Source organism: Schistocerca piceifrons, chromosome 6 (assembly GCF_021461385.2).
Source record: "Schistocerca piceifrons isolate TAMUIC-IGC-003096 chromosome 6, iqSchPice1.1, whole genome shotgun sequence".
Lineage (NCBI taxonomy): Eukaryota > Metazoa > Arthropoda > Insecta > Orthoptera > Acrididae > Schistocerca > Schistocerca piceifrons.
This window is the reverse complement of record NC_060143.1, coordinates 20,252,959-20,266,231: the sequence shown is the minus strand read 5'-3', so window position 1 is coordinate 20,266,231 and position 13,273 is coordinate 20,252,959.

Here is a 13,273-nt window from a genome sequence, read left to right as displayed (position 1 = left end):
GGAAATGTGACCCATACTGGCGGTGGGAATATCGCTGATCGAGCCACGCGGCTCACCATGCCTTGGTCAGTGCATACAAGTGGAGTACCTTCTACAGCACAACTGCCAATGCTAGCTACCTAGGATGTAGAGAGATCACCTGTTTCATTTCATGAACAATAAATGTTTGGTGTCCAAATATAATGTTACCCCCCCATGCTGGGTATTGTAATCTACCTCTCCCTCACATCATTTGTTGATTGTCACTGACTTTGTAATTAACTCTTGTCATAAGCTTCGAGAGGAGTAAGATTTACAATAAACGTTTTTACTTATCTTCGTTTCTCATAGTTGGCTCCAGTTCTTCACGTCTAGGGGCTGTTTCTTGAAGCTGAAATTTTTGATATTGTAGGTTCTCATTGTTCCAATTGACGCAAATAATGCTGAAGTATTGCCTGAGCAGTTAATTTTATTCTCTCACATTTTTCTATATCGCATTATCTTTGCAATTTCCACTTCAAAACCGAAAATTACGTTGTTATTGCCAAAAATAAAAACACATCCGATCACATCAGAGGTATGTCCACTACTAATCCATTTTGTGGTACTAACAATATTCCAAAGAGTTTACAAATTTTCTTGGCAAATTAATTTCCACCAATTTACATCATTATTTTATAAGTGAATCCAGAAGTAAACATAGTAAATATCGTCTGATTGCGCAATTTTAAGCGTGCCAGATGTTTCGTAATTTCAAATATTTCTAAAAAAAAAAAAGGGGTGATTTTAACTTACATAGAGAGCTACTACATATCGACTGTAACAACGTAATTAAAGTAATTTCATTTTGTACATTTTAGCCTGAAATATAGCACATCGTATACAAAATCATATGAAATTCTTTTAGAAAAACAGCTGAGATAACATTAAACTGTTTAAAAATCTGTAATTATTTTTGGTATCGCCTACTTCTGTCGAGGAAAAGTAATACTAGACGAGGGTGTCCCTTTACAGTATCCAACAGTTATCAACCCACTTCACAGTCCACCACTGCAACCCACAAGAGTAAAGGTCACAACCTTGGCCTCTAGAAAACTAACCAGCACCCATTTTGAAAACATTGGCATGCGAAACTCAATTCAAACTTTTTTCACATTATATTCTAAAAGCCATGGATCAAAACAGTTGGGTATATGTAGTATTTCTTGGAATCTGAAAAGCATTTAACAAGTATCACATCAACGCTTATTACGTAAAAATAAGATCATATGGGATACCAGAGCAAATATGTTACTGGACTGAGGATTTTTTGGAAGGAATGACGCAGCATATTATCTGGGATAGAGAAGCATCGGCAGATGTAGAAGCAATGCCAGCAGTACTCCAGCGAAGCCGGCCGTTGTGGCCTAGCGGTTTTAGGTCGCAGGTTCGAATCCTGCCTCAGGCATGGATGTGTGTGATGTCCTTAGGTTAGTTAGGTTTACGTAGTTCCAAGTTCTAGGGGACTGATGACCTCAGATGTGCTCACAGCCATTTGAACTCCAGTGAAGTGCGTTGGGACCCTTGTTGTTCGATGTTTATTCATGAACTGCTGGACAACATAAATAACCTCAGACTTTTTGCAAAGGATGGATGTTATTGATAAGAAAGGAATGTCTGGAAAAGAGCAGCAAAAATAGTCAATCAGATCTTGACAGGATTTCAAAGATGTGCAAAAATTAGCCGGCCGAAGTGGCCGTGCGGTTAAAGGCGCTGCAGTCTGGAACCGCAAGACCGCTACGGTCGCAGGTTCGAATCCTGCCTCGGGCATGGATGTTTGTGATGTCCTTAGGTTAGTTCGGTTTAACTAGTTCTCAGTTCTAGGGGACTAATGACCTCAGCAGTTGAGTCCCATAGTGCTCAGAGCCATTTGAACCATTTTTTTGTGCAAAAATTAGTAACTTTCTTTTGAAAGTTTTAGCTTTTTATGTGAGTGTTTAAACCTAGACCAACATTAAGGTATGTTGTTAGCCAAATAGTCATGAAACAACACACAGCAAACATAGTCCATTAGGAAATCCACGTAGCTCATCCTTGTGAATAAACAGGTTTATTTTCAAACGAGATAAGCGAGTGCAATGCTCGTTACCTGTACTGATTAATGATAGAATGATCGTTGAGCTTGGCCACTGTAAAAAATGATAACAACAAGCCTAGGTGTGCAACAGGTTATATTTACTATTAGTCGGTCGCCTAAACATGGAAAAGTTTTGGGACATTTTAAAGGACTTTGTAATTTAAATCAAGGCTCAGCATAACAGATTTTTATGTGCTCCAATTTTTGGATACAATACAGAAGTAGTGAAAAGAGAGCAAAGGACTCTAAATATCGGGATTAAATTCACACAAAATGGTAGTAACTTTGGGGGGGGGGGGGGGGTAGGGAGGATAGTGTAACAAATTATGTGAAAGACTGCTTTGAGAAAACTCAAATTCCCCTTCCTCTCGCAAATTCAACATTAATGAGGCGAAGTCATGAACTATAATCAAGCGGGTAACTTAAGTTACCAGAACAACTAGGTAGCAAACTGCTTAGAGTGCGGGTCATGCTCACACAGGTTGCGAAACTTGTATTTTCCCAAAATCAGCAAAGTGATTGCTCATTGACACCAGGCAGCAGCAGAGAGACCAGTTGCAAGGTGACTGGAAAACTAAACCCAGAAAATCTACTCCTCTTTTCTCGAATGTGTAGTTAAATAGCTGCTACATGATGATGAGCTCCCATACTCCGAGGAGCGTAGGGGACGATGCGGGAGACCCACACTGCTGTACTAGGCAAGGTCCTAGCGGAGGTGGTTTACCACTGCCTTCCTCCGACTGTAATGTGGATGAATGATGATGATGAAGACGACACAACAACACCCAGTCATCTCGAGGCAGGAAAAATCCCTGACTCCGCCGGGAATCGAACCCGGGGACCCCATGTGTGGGAAGCGAGAACGCTACCGCAAGGCCACGAGCTGCGGACGGCTACTACATAGAGGAAAATATTCAATGGTATTTGCAATGTGACGAACTAGAGTATCACTTACTTCATGACAAAAAGGGGAATGCTGCAGAAACTGTCCTCTACTGGTGTACTAAACAGACGTTAAGAAACGCGAGGTTGGTGCTGGCCAAGAGCAGTGTGTCTCCTCGATTGGTTGGGCTCTTGGTGACAACCAAGGTAGCATGGCAACTCAGTTCGACTGGATGACAAAAAATATTGGAGCGAAAGCAGCCATCTTCTTCATGCTGGCCAGGCAGTCCCGGCGTGTCGACCTTTGATGTTCATGCAGGTAAGGCAAAAATGTCATACTCCGTTATTCTCTGGGGGCGGCAGTGGAAGCACGGTGTCCCCTGCTGTCAGCTAAGACAGGTGCCGGGTGATGGTTGTGTCCAAAGAAGCACAAAGCAGGCTTCCGCGAAAACTGCCCATCTCGCTGGGGAGTCTCGCGATCTTCTGGCCAGACCACGGTTTTCCAGTCATCTAGAATCCAACTGATATGGCCACGGGCACAGGAGAGGTGCTGCAGGCGACGTCGTGCTGTGAGCAAAGGCACTCGCGTCGGTTTTCCATTGACGCCTGATTTCACTGCTCTGTCCTGCATTGATTTCTGCTGTTATTTCACTCAGTGCTGCTTGTCTATTGACACTGGCAACCGCACGCAAACGCCGCTAGTCTCGGTCGTTAAATGAATGTCGTCGGCCACTGCGCTGTCCAGGGTGAGAGGCAATGCTGATATTGGGTATTCCCACACACTCTTGACACTGTGGATCTCGGGATATCGAATTCCCTAACGATTTCCAAAATGGAATGTCTCATGCGTCTGGCTGCAACTACCATTCCGTGTGCGGCGGCGTGGTTCTTTCCGTCCCTTTACGACGAACCTGCACCTACCTGTGAACATTGTCTCAGCAGATCATCAGTAGGAAAGCCGAGTGAAACCTACTGTACTTCGACGTGAACCAGGCTGCAATTTAAGTCACTAATCTACGTTTCGGGGGAAACACGAAATGAAAGTTTGGAAATTTTGTCCTCAATTAATATATTCTGAAACGTAGGTGAACAAGTATCACTGCCAAGCCCGTGCTAGTCTTAACACAGTCACTCATAATCTCTTTCACTCACGTTAGCAAGTTTATGGTGTTGCATTTCCCGAAAACGTAGTAGCTACAAAAATACTGATTGTTTTTGATTGATAATGCTCGCCAAATACTATATCGGTACCAAATGCAGTCAGTTTTCAGCCACCGACCTGCTCAATACGCCACGCGGAATTTATGTCTTTTTTCGTCACAAAATTCACTTAAAATTTCCGAAATTTCTACACACACCTCGGAATAATTATGCCGTCACTTTCCAACACTTTTGATGTATGAAACACTGCTAGATCCGGCAACTTATCGTTTCCATCGGAACTACTACTACACACGTCCGATCTGTTTCATGGCTAGGCTTCGACTCCTCCCTAGAATACTCTAAGTCTTCTCTACCAGCAGAGAAAGGCGCGCGAAGAATATTGCTTTACCATTGGTCAGTTTACTCAACAGCCAATAGCAAAACAACACTCTCCCGCGTCAGTCCGCACTTTTCATCAGTAACCAATGGCAAAATAGTAAACCTAACGACTGCACCTTTCCGACGTAATTATCTAATACGCTGAAGTTTCGCTTATGCATAAAGTTATTTACTGTTGTTATTTATACCTGAATTAACTTTCCCTGTACCATAAACTTACTTTACAAATCCATTCTACAAAAATCCCCTTGTCCATATCCATACTTCTTCAAAATGTTCCCACACTATATCCTACTACATAACTCGTTAAAAAATTATCTCCATATTAACCTTAAACCACACTCACGCATCATTCATACTGCTAAAACACATTTATAACATTTTACACACACAAAAAGAAATAATAACACTTTATGAAACTACTAATACAGTTTATGAAAAACATTCTATTACTTTAGTGCACTCTAGTGGGCACAATCGAAACTAAAATCACAGTCCCCCTATCCAATATTGTCCTCTATCGGCTGATACATAAACTACGTGCGCGTCCAGTCTCGCATCACCGTCTGTCACAATCCAGCTCTGAGACACATCTCCCACTTAACCGCCTCCAACCAGGATCGTTTTCAAAGTCTGTTAATTCTCATGTGTTAATTTCATGTTGGAAATCTTTTTACGTGAAACACTTGAGTGCAAATGACAGCTCATCCAAGGCACTGCCATGTTATACCTTTGTATGCAATACTGCCGTCACAATTGTATATAAGCATATAGTTAGCCCACGACTTTTGTGATCTCAGTGTATAAAGAAGAACATCAGAAATGGTTACACGTTTGTTTGACCCATTTGAGAACGTCGCCGATGTGCTGAAAACTCTAAATTGGCAGACGCTTGACACCCTGCGATAGCCTATTAACAACAATTCTAGAGTCAATATTAAGTGCGAAATCTGAAAACGTCATACATTTCCCTACACAGGGTATCTCAGGAGGAACAGTCGGTATTCAAATATATGACAAGAACGATCATTCGAAGCACAAGAAAATCTAGTAAACATGGGCTCTGAAATGAATACCTTAAGAGCTATGAGCAATTTTTCATGTTCGATGCTGTGAGGCATCTTTTCTACTGACCAAGTGTTCATAGCTCTTCAGGATGCATTTTAGAGCTCGTATTTGCTGGACTTCATTGCTTCGAATGATCGTTCCTGTCACATCACTAAATACTGACCAAAATTAGAACTATATGAATACCTTCAGCTGCTGATGGGCGTTGATATATATCAATGGGGACATGTGAAGATGTGTACCTCGACCGGGACTCGAACCCGGGATCTCCTGCTTACATGGCAGAAGCTCTATCCATTTTTTTTATCGTTGGATTTGGTCGCTGCGGACGTCACATGACATCCGTTAAAGTTCGTTTGTTGACCCTTCCACTCAGTTTTTTTATTGCAGAGGCCAGCCAGCTCCCTGACCGAACACGCTGAGGTACCGTGCCGGCATCGATCTGAGCCACCGAGGGTACAGAGGATAGGGACTGGGACTATCTCGCGCACGCTTCCCGCGAGACCCACATTCTCACCTTGTATGTCCACACAATATATGTGTGCATAGGCACAGAAGAAGAAGGTCATGGCTGGTATTGTCAGAACTATATACAGGGTTATTACAAATGATTGAAGCGATTTCACAGCTCTACAATAACTTTATTATTTGAGATATTTTCACAATGCTTTGCACACACATACAAAAACTCACAAAGTTTTTTTAGGCATTCACAAATTTTCGATATGTGCCCCTTTAGTGATTCGGCAGACATCAAGCCGATAGTCAAGTTCCTCCCACACTCGGCGCAGCATGTCCCCATCAATGAGTTCGAAAGCATTGTTAATGCGAGCTCGCAGTTCTGGCACGTTTCTTGGTAGAGGAGGTTTAAACACTGAATCTTTCACATCACTATGCGTGAAACTTGTCCGCACGCGTTCAACCGTTTCTTCGCTCACTGCAGGCCGACCCGTTGATTTCCCCTTACAGAGGCATCCAGAAGCTTTAAACTGCGCATACCAACGCCGAATGGAGTTAGCAGTTGGTGGATCTTTGTTGAACTTCGTCCTGAAGTGTCGTTGCACTGTTATGACTGACTGATGTGAGTGCATTTCAAGCATGACATACGCTTTCACGGCTCCTGTCGCCATTTTGTCTCACTGCGCTCTCGAGCGCTCTGGCGGCAGAAACCTGAAGTGCGGCTTCAGCCGAACAAAACTTTATGAGTTTTTCTACGTATCTGTAGTGTGTCTCGACCATATGTCAATGGATGGAGCTACAGTGAATTTATGAAATCGCTTTAATCATTTGTAATAGCCCTGTACTTATATGGATATGATGTCTGTTCTTTCGGACATGTCCGAAAGAACAGACACCATATCCATATAGGTAAGTACTGACCATTCCTGCAGGGACCGCGAAGTCAAGATTAGACCAATTATAGGGAGCACAGCCAGTTTAAAGCGGTCATTCTTCCCTCCCCCCACACCATAATGCCTTGTTTACACCAATGGGAACGAATAAGCATTCGCAGACACTTCGCCAGTTTTCACTACCATCACTTTTTTGTGCGAACTCTCGTCACCCAAGTCTTACTCGTTACTACGCTGGTCATAGCAGCCGGCCTGTGTGGCCGAGCGGTTCTAGGCGCTTCAGTCTGGAACCGCGCGACCGCTACGGTCGCAGGTTCGAATCCTGCTTCGGACATGGATGTGTGTGATGTCCTTAGGTTAGTTAGGTTTAATTAGTTCTAAGTTCTAGGCGACTGATGACCTCAGAAGTTAAGTCCCATAGTGCTCAGAGCCATTTGAATCATTTTTGAATTTGAACTAGCCGTTATTATTATCATATGCATCAATTACTGTAATACTCGATTAGCAAAACAAGGAAATATATATAAAAATGAACATGTGAAATTATATACAGTACACAAGCTTTAAAACGGCTCAGACTACACTCGGATGTTGATGGACTCGATCCAGCGGAGTGCCTCGTGGGATGCTTGATGGAGCTTCTCAATGCTACCAGGGAAACGTCTGGCTGGACATTCATTCACAATGTGGCTCACTGTTTGGGTGTCACCACAGAGTCACACACACTGTCACTTGAAAAGCCCCTCTTGTGCATGTTGTATTTGCACCTACCCTCTCCAGTCCGATATCTGTTTAACTGCACCCACACCTCCCTTGGTTGGTGGAAGCCTGGAACTGGAACTGTTGGATTGTCTACAAGTTCGTGGCTTCGGGTTTTGTAGCTTGCCACTCACGTTTCGACTCTGCGTCCTGGTCGAATACTGTGGATAGCATTTGGACTCCCATTTCATATGCTGGTCTTCTAGATTTGAGGCGTTTCCTGGGCAGTGATAGCAAATCGTCATGAAGAGGGATCGAGTTGTTTTCAGAAACTTGCTGACGGAGGTTGTAAGGAGCAGCCTTTCGGCGGAGGTCTGGTGGCCAGATGTTAGAAAGCACTGGTAGCCAGCAAGTAGGTGTAGACCGGACTGTACCACTAATTACTCTCATAACTGGGTTCAGTTGGACGTCTACTTACACTACGTGGGCGCTTCGGAGTCAAACTGGTGCACAGTATTCTGCTGCAGAGTATACGAGTGCAAGGGATGCTCCTCGGAGGACTGATGTGGTTGTTCCCCATGTTACAAAACTGTAATATTCAGATAGGATTATTTACCATGGCGAGTCCGCTGTTTTTGACGAAGAATACAAAATGGCCTTCGATAAAAATGTAGGTGTCAACCTGTACGCAAGTGACGTGTGTAGGTGGTGCTCTTAACGCTGAATTGCTGCTCGAGTCTTCCTTCGGATTGTACCATAACTTTGCACGTATGTGATTTGACGCTTTTCGCTGGCTCATCGTTGCAATTGAAGAAGACATTTAAAAGCAGAATAATTACGGTCGAGCTACATAACATGGAGAAAGCCTAGCATTTACAGACTGGTTATTCGCAACTGGGGACATTTACGTTGACAGCCGTTTCGTATTTCAACAGCTGCTACATCTCAGGTAGTTCCTGTGGTCTGCAACAACATATGCGAAGCACTTGAAGTATTTTGTTGAAGTAAGTATTTGGAAGGTAATGTCAGTAAAGTATGATTAATGAAATGCGAAATATATACATACATACGCCGCAAGCCAGCGTGTGGTGCATGGTGGAGGGTACCTTGTACCACTGCTAGTCATTTTCTTTCCCGTTCCACTGGCAGACAGAGAACGGGATAAACGACCGAGTGTATTCCTCAGTGCGAGTCCTGATTTATCTCAGTTTCGTGGTTCCTTACGCGAAATGTATGTTGGCGGCAGTAGAATCGATCGGTAGCCAACTTTAAATGCCGTTTCTCTAAATTTTCTCAATAGTTTTGGAAAAAACGATATTCCGTTTGCGGAGACGGTGACTGACGTATACGGTATGATTTTTTTTTTCACACAAACATTTTATGATACAATTGTAACCAGATTCGGCCTTCATCTTCAGATGCAGTGAACGGCATTTGATGAATAAGTGGTCATATGTTGGTAACATGAAATGCCGCCCACAGAATGTAAAGATGGCCTTTGAAGGCCGAAACAGTTACGATTTTATCGTAAAAATGAGTCTGTGTCAGAAATGAAAAAAATAGCAACGTTCTCAATAGCGTTTCCGGAAAAGAACGCCGTGCTCCCTCCAGGGAGTCCCATTTGAATTGCCGAAGAATCTCCATAATACTTGGGCGTTGATCAAACCTGTCTTTAACAAATCTAGCAGCACGACTCTCAACTGCATCGATATCTTCCTTTAATCTGACCTGGTGAGGACCCCAAACACTCCAGTAGTACTCAAGAATGGGTCGTTCCATACGCGGTCTCCTTTGAAGATATGCTACACTTCCCTAAAATCCTCCCAATAAACCCAAGTCGACAATTTACCTTTCCTGTTAGCGTCCATACGTGATCGTTTCATTTCATATCGCTTTGCAACTTTACACCTAGACATTTAATGCACTTGACTGTGTCAATCAGCCCACCACTAATTCTATATTCGAACACTAAGAGTTTTTTCTTTTTTTTAATCATCTAAATTCACTCACGTTTCACTAGTTTTAGAGCAATCTGCCATTCATCGGACCGACTAGAAATTTTGCCTGATTCGTCTCATATCTTCCGACACCCAATCAACGACGGCATCTTCCCGTACACCATAGCTTCACTAGTCAACAGCTGCAGATTTCTGCTCACGTTGTCCGACAATCATTTACATACACGAGGGTGAGTCAAATGAAAGCCTTAAATATTTTTTAAATATTATTTATTGTGTAGAAGTGGTACAAAGCTGTATCACTTTTAACATAATCTCTCCCACGCTCAATCCTCCAGTGCTTACAAAGTGCATAAATTCCTTTAGAAAAAAATTCTTGTGGTAGTCCGCGCAACCACTCGTGCACCGCGTGGCGTACCTCTTTATCAGAACGGAACTTCTTTCCTCCCATTGCGTCTCTGAGTGGTCCAAACATATGGAAATCACTTGAGGCAAGGTCTCTGGTGAGTATGGTGGATGAGAAAGACACTCAAAATGCAGGTCTGTGATTGTTGCAACTGTTGTACGGGCAGTGTGGGACCTTGCATTGTCATGTTGTAAAAGGACACCTGCTGACAGCAATCCACGTCGCTTTGATTTGATTGCAGGGCGCAGATGATTTTTAGGAGATCTGTGTATGATGCACTGGTGACAGTGGTCTCTCTAGGCATGAAATGCTCCAAAATGACGCCTTTTTCGTCCCAAAAGGGAGTCAGCATAACCTTCCCCACTGATGGTTCTGTTCGAAACTTCTTTGGTTTTAGTGATGAGGAATGGTGCCATTCCTTGCTCGCTCTCTTCGTTTCAGGTTGGTGGAAGTGAACCCAGGTTTCACCCTCAGTAACTATTCTTGTAAGGAACCCATCACCTTCTCGTTCAAAGCGCCGAAGAAGTTCTTTACAAGCATCAACACGTCGTTCTCTCATTTCAGGAGTCAGCTGCCGTTGCACCCATCTTGCAGACACTTTGTGAATCTGGAGCACATCGTGCACAATGTGGTGTGCTGACTCATGACTAATCTGTAAACATGCTGTAATGTCATTCAGTGTCACTCGGCGGTTTTCCTTCACTATGGCTTCAACTGCTGCAATGTTCTGTGGAGTCACAACTCGTTGTGCCTGACCTGGACGAGGAGCATCTTCTACTGAAGTCGCACCATATGCGAACTTCTTCCTCATTCGTAGACTTGCTGCTGTGACAAACATGCATTACCGTACTGAACCTCCATTCGTCGATGAATTTCAATAGGTTTCACACCTTCACTACGCACAGACCGCATAACAGAACGCTGTTCTTCCCTGGTGCCAGTCGCAAGTGGGGCGGCCATCTTTATACTGATACCGCGACGGTATGCGTGCATCTGCACTATGCTGCCACCTGTAGGTCATTCTGCACGCTGTTTGTAGAACGCTTACCAAGTTACAGGATAACAGCGCGAAATTTCGATTTGTTATTACAAATTTAAGGTTTTCATTTGACTCACCCTCGTATAAAGAATAAGAGCAGTCCTATCACCCTTCGCTGGGGCGGTGCTGACGATGCCTTGTCTCTGATACACACCCCGCATCGAGTAAAAGCTATCACAGGCTACTGGATAAAATCTGATAGTTCGTCAGAGGAAAGGTAGCGTGATCGCGAAACACCAATTTTTATTTATTCGGTTGTTAGGACAAAAAGCTCTAAAACAACAATGAAGCATCGGGATGTAATTACAGCTATAATTAACGTAAGCAACAAGAATGATAAAGACTTTCGTAAACTTTTAATTTTGGATTTTCTCTGCCTCGTGATGACTGGGTGTTGTGTGATGTCCTTACGTTAGTTAGGTTTAAGTAGTTCTAAGTTCTATGATGACCATAGATGTTAAGTCCCATAGTACTCAGAGCCATTTGAACCATTTTTGAAACTTTTAATTTTAATCGGCATTACGGATACGTATCCGTATTTATTTACTTTCAGGAAAATATATTGTGCTGTTACTTTTCAATAAAAATTAAACACTAAAATTGTGTGTATTCTTTCCATTTCGCGACTGATAGAGGTATTTAATGAGTTTATCTTCTTACGCACGTCCCAGGCTAGTACTTTGAGTGCTTCAACTATTTTTTACGAATCCTATTTCCTTTTGCTCGGCTTTTATGCTGTGCGTCTTTTGGACCTCACAGGTACCTATGATGTGTATATTATTGTTAGCAACACTGTGTTCTCCTCCGACAAACCCATTGTTCATGCTAATCATGTCAATAACTAAAGCAGATCGCCCTCAAAACAGGAGGCGAATACTGTATGGGTGCTCTCTGTGCTGCTAATGTCGAAGCGGGGGAAACTCGAGTTCCCCTTTATGCGCAGAAAGACCGATAACCAGCGTAACCCAAGGAGTAACGCGGACCCGAACACGACCGGATGGTGTTCGCTCTCCCTCGCCTACCGTTTACGCCGAAGAGAACTGTCGTCCGCTGATGCAAGTTCGCCTGTGTTCGCTTCAGTGTAAACCAGGCTTAATAAGTGTGCAATGGAATTCATGAAATTCACTTTAGATTGCAGGGTTTAGGTGTGGATGCAGACTTTCCGGATAGCGCTCGTAAAAAGAATTCTACATCTACATCTACTATGAAACGTCTCCTTTGAAATATTATACAAGACTGTGCTTAAACTGACACACAATATTTTTAGTGCAACGCTATCTGACTTTCAATAATCCCTACAGAAGAATGGCCCTGACTAACATTAAACTATACCTTTCACAAATCACTTACCTCACAAAAATCTTCGTTATTCAAGCTACTGCAATACAGCGAGCGCCACTACTGCCAGCTAAATAAAAGATTCAAACTACTGATAGGCATAGTTAGCAAATGAAAGATTTTGATAGAGAAAAAACAATGTATTTACCTTAATATTGTTCAAAAGTCATATTATATATATACATATCAGTTCATGACATGTAGTCTTACAAATTTACCGTCTCTGTCCAGATCAACCGCTCTCAAAACTCCGCCATCTCACTCCCCACATCCACCACTGCTGGCGGCTCACCTCCACCTGCGCAACGCTACGCGCTGTTAACAGCCAACTGCCCAACGCTACAATGGCAGACAACAATGCAAACTAGCCACAGACTGCACACAGCACAGATAGTGATTTTCATACAGAGCGCCACGTGGCGCTACCAATAGAAAAACCTAAAGAGCCTACTTACACTACATACATACTCCGCAATCCACCATACGGTGCGTGGCAGAGGGTACCTCGTACCACAACTAGCATCTTCTCTCCCTGTTCCACTCCCAAACAGAACGAGGGAAAAATGACTGCCTATATGCCTCTGTACGAGCCCTAATCTCTCTTATCTTATCTTTGTGGTCTTTCCGCGAAATGTAAGTTGGCGGCAGTAAAATTGTATTACAGTCAGCCTCAAATGCTGGTTCTCTAAATTTCCTCAGTAGTGATTCACGAAAGAGCGCCTCCTTTCCTCTAGAGACTCCCACCCGAGTTCCTGAAGCATTTCTGTAACACTCGCGTGATGATCAAACCTACCAGTAACAAATCTAGCAGCCCGTCTCTGAATTGCTTCTATGTCCTCCCTCAATCCGACCTGATAGGGATCCCAAACGCTCGAGCAGTACTCAAGAATACGT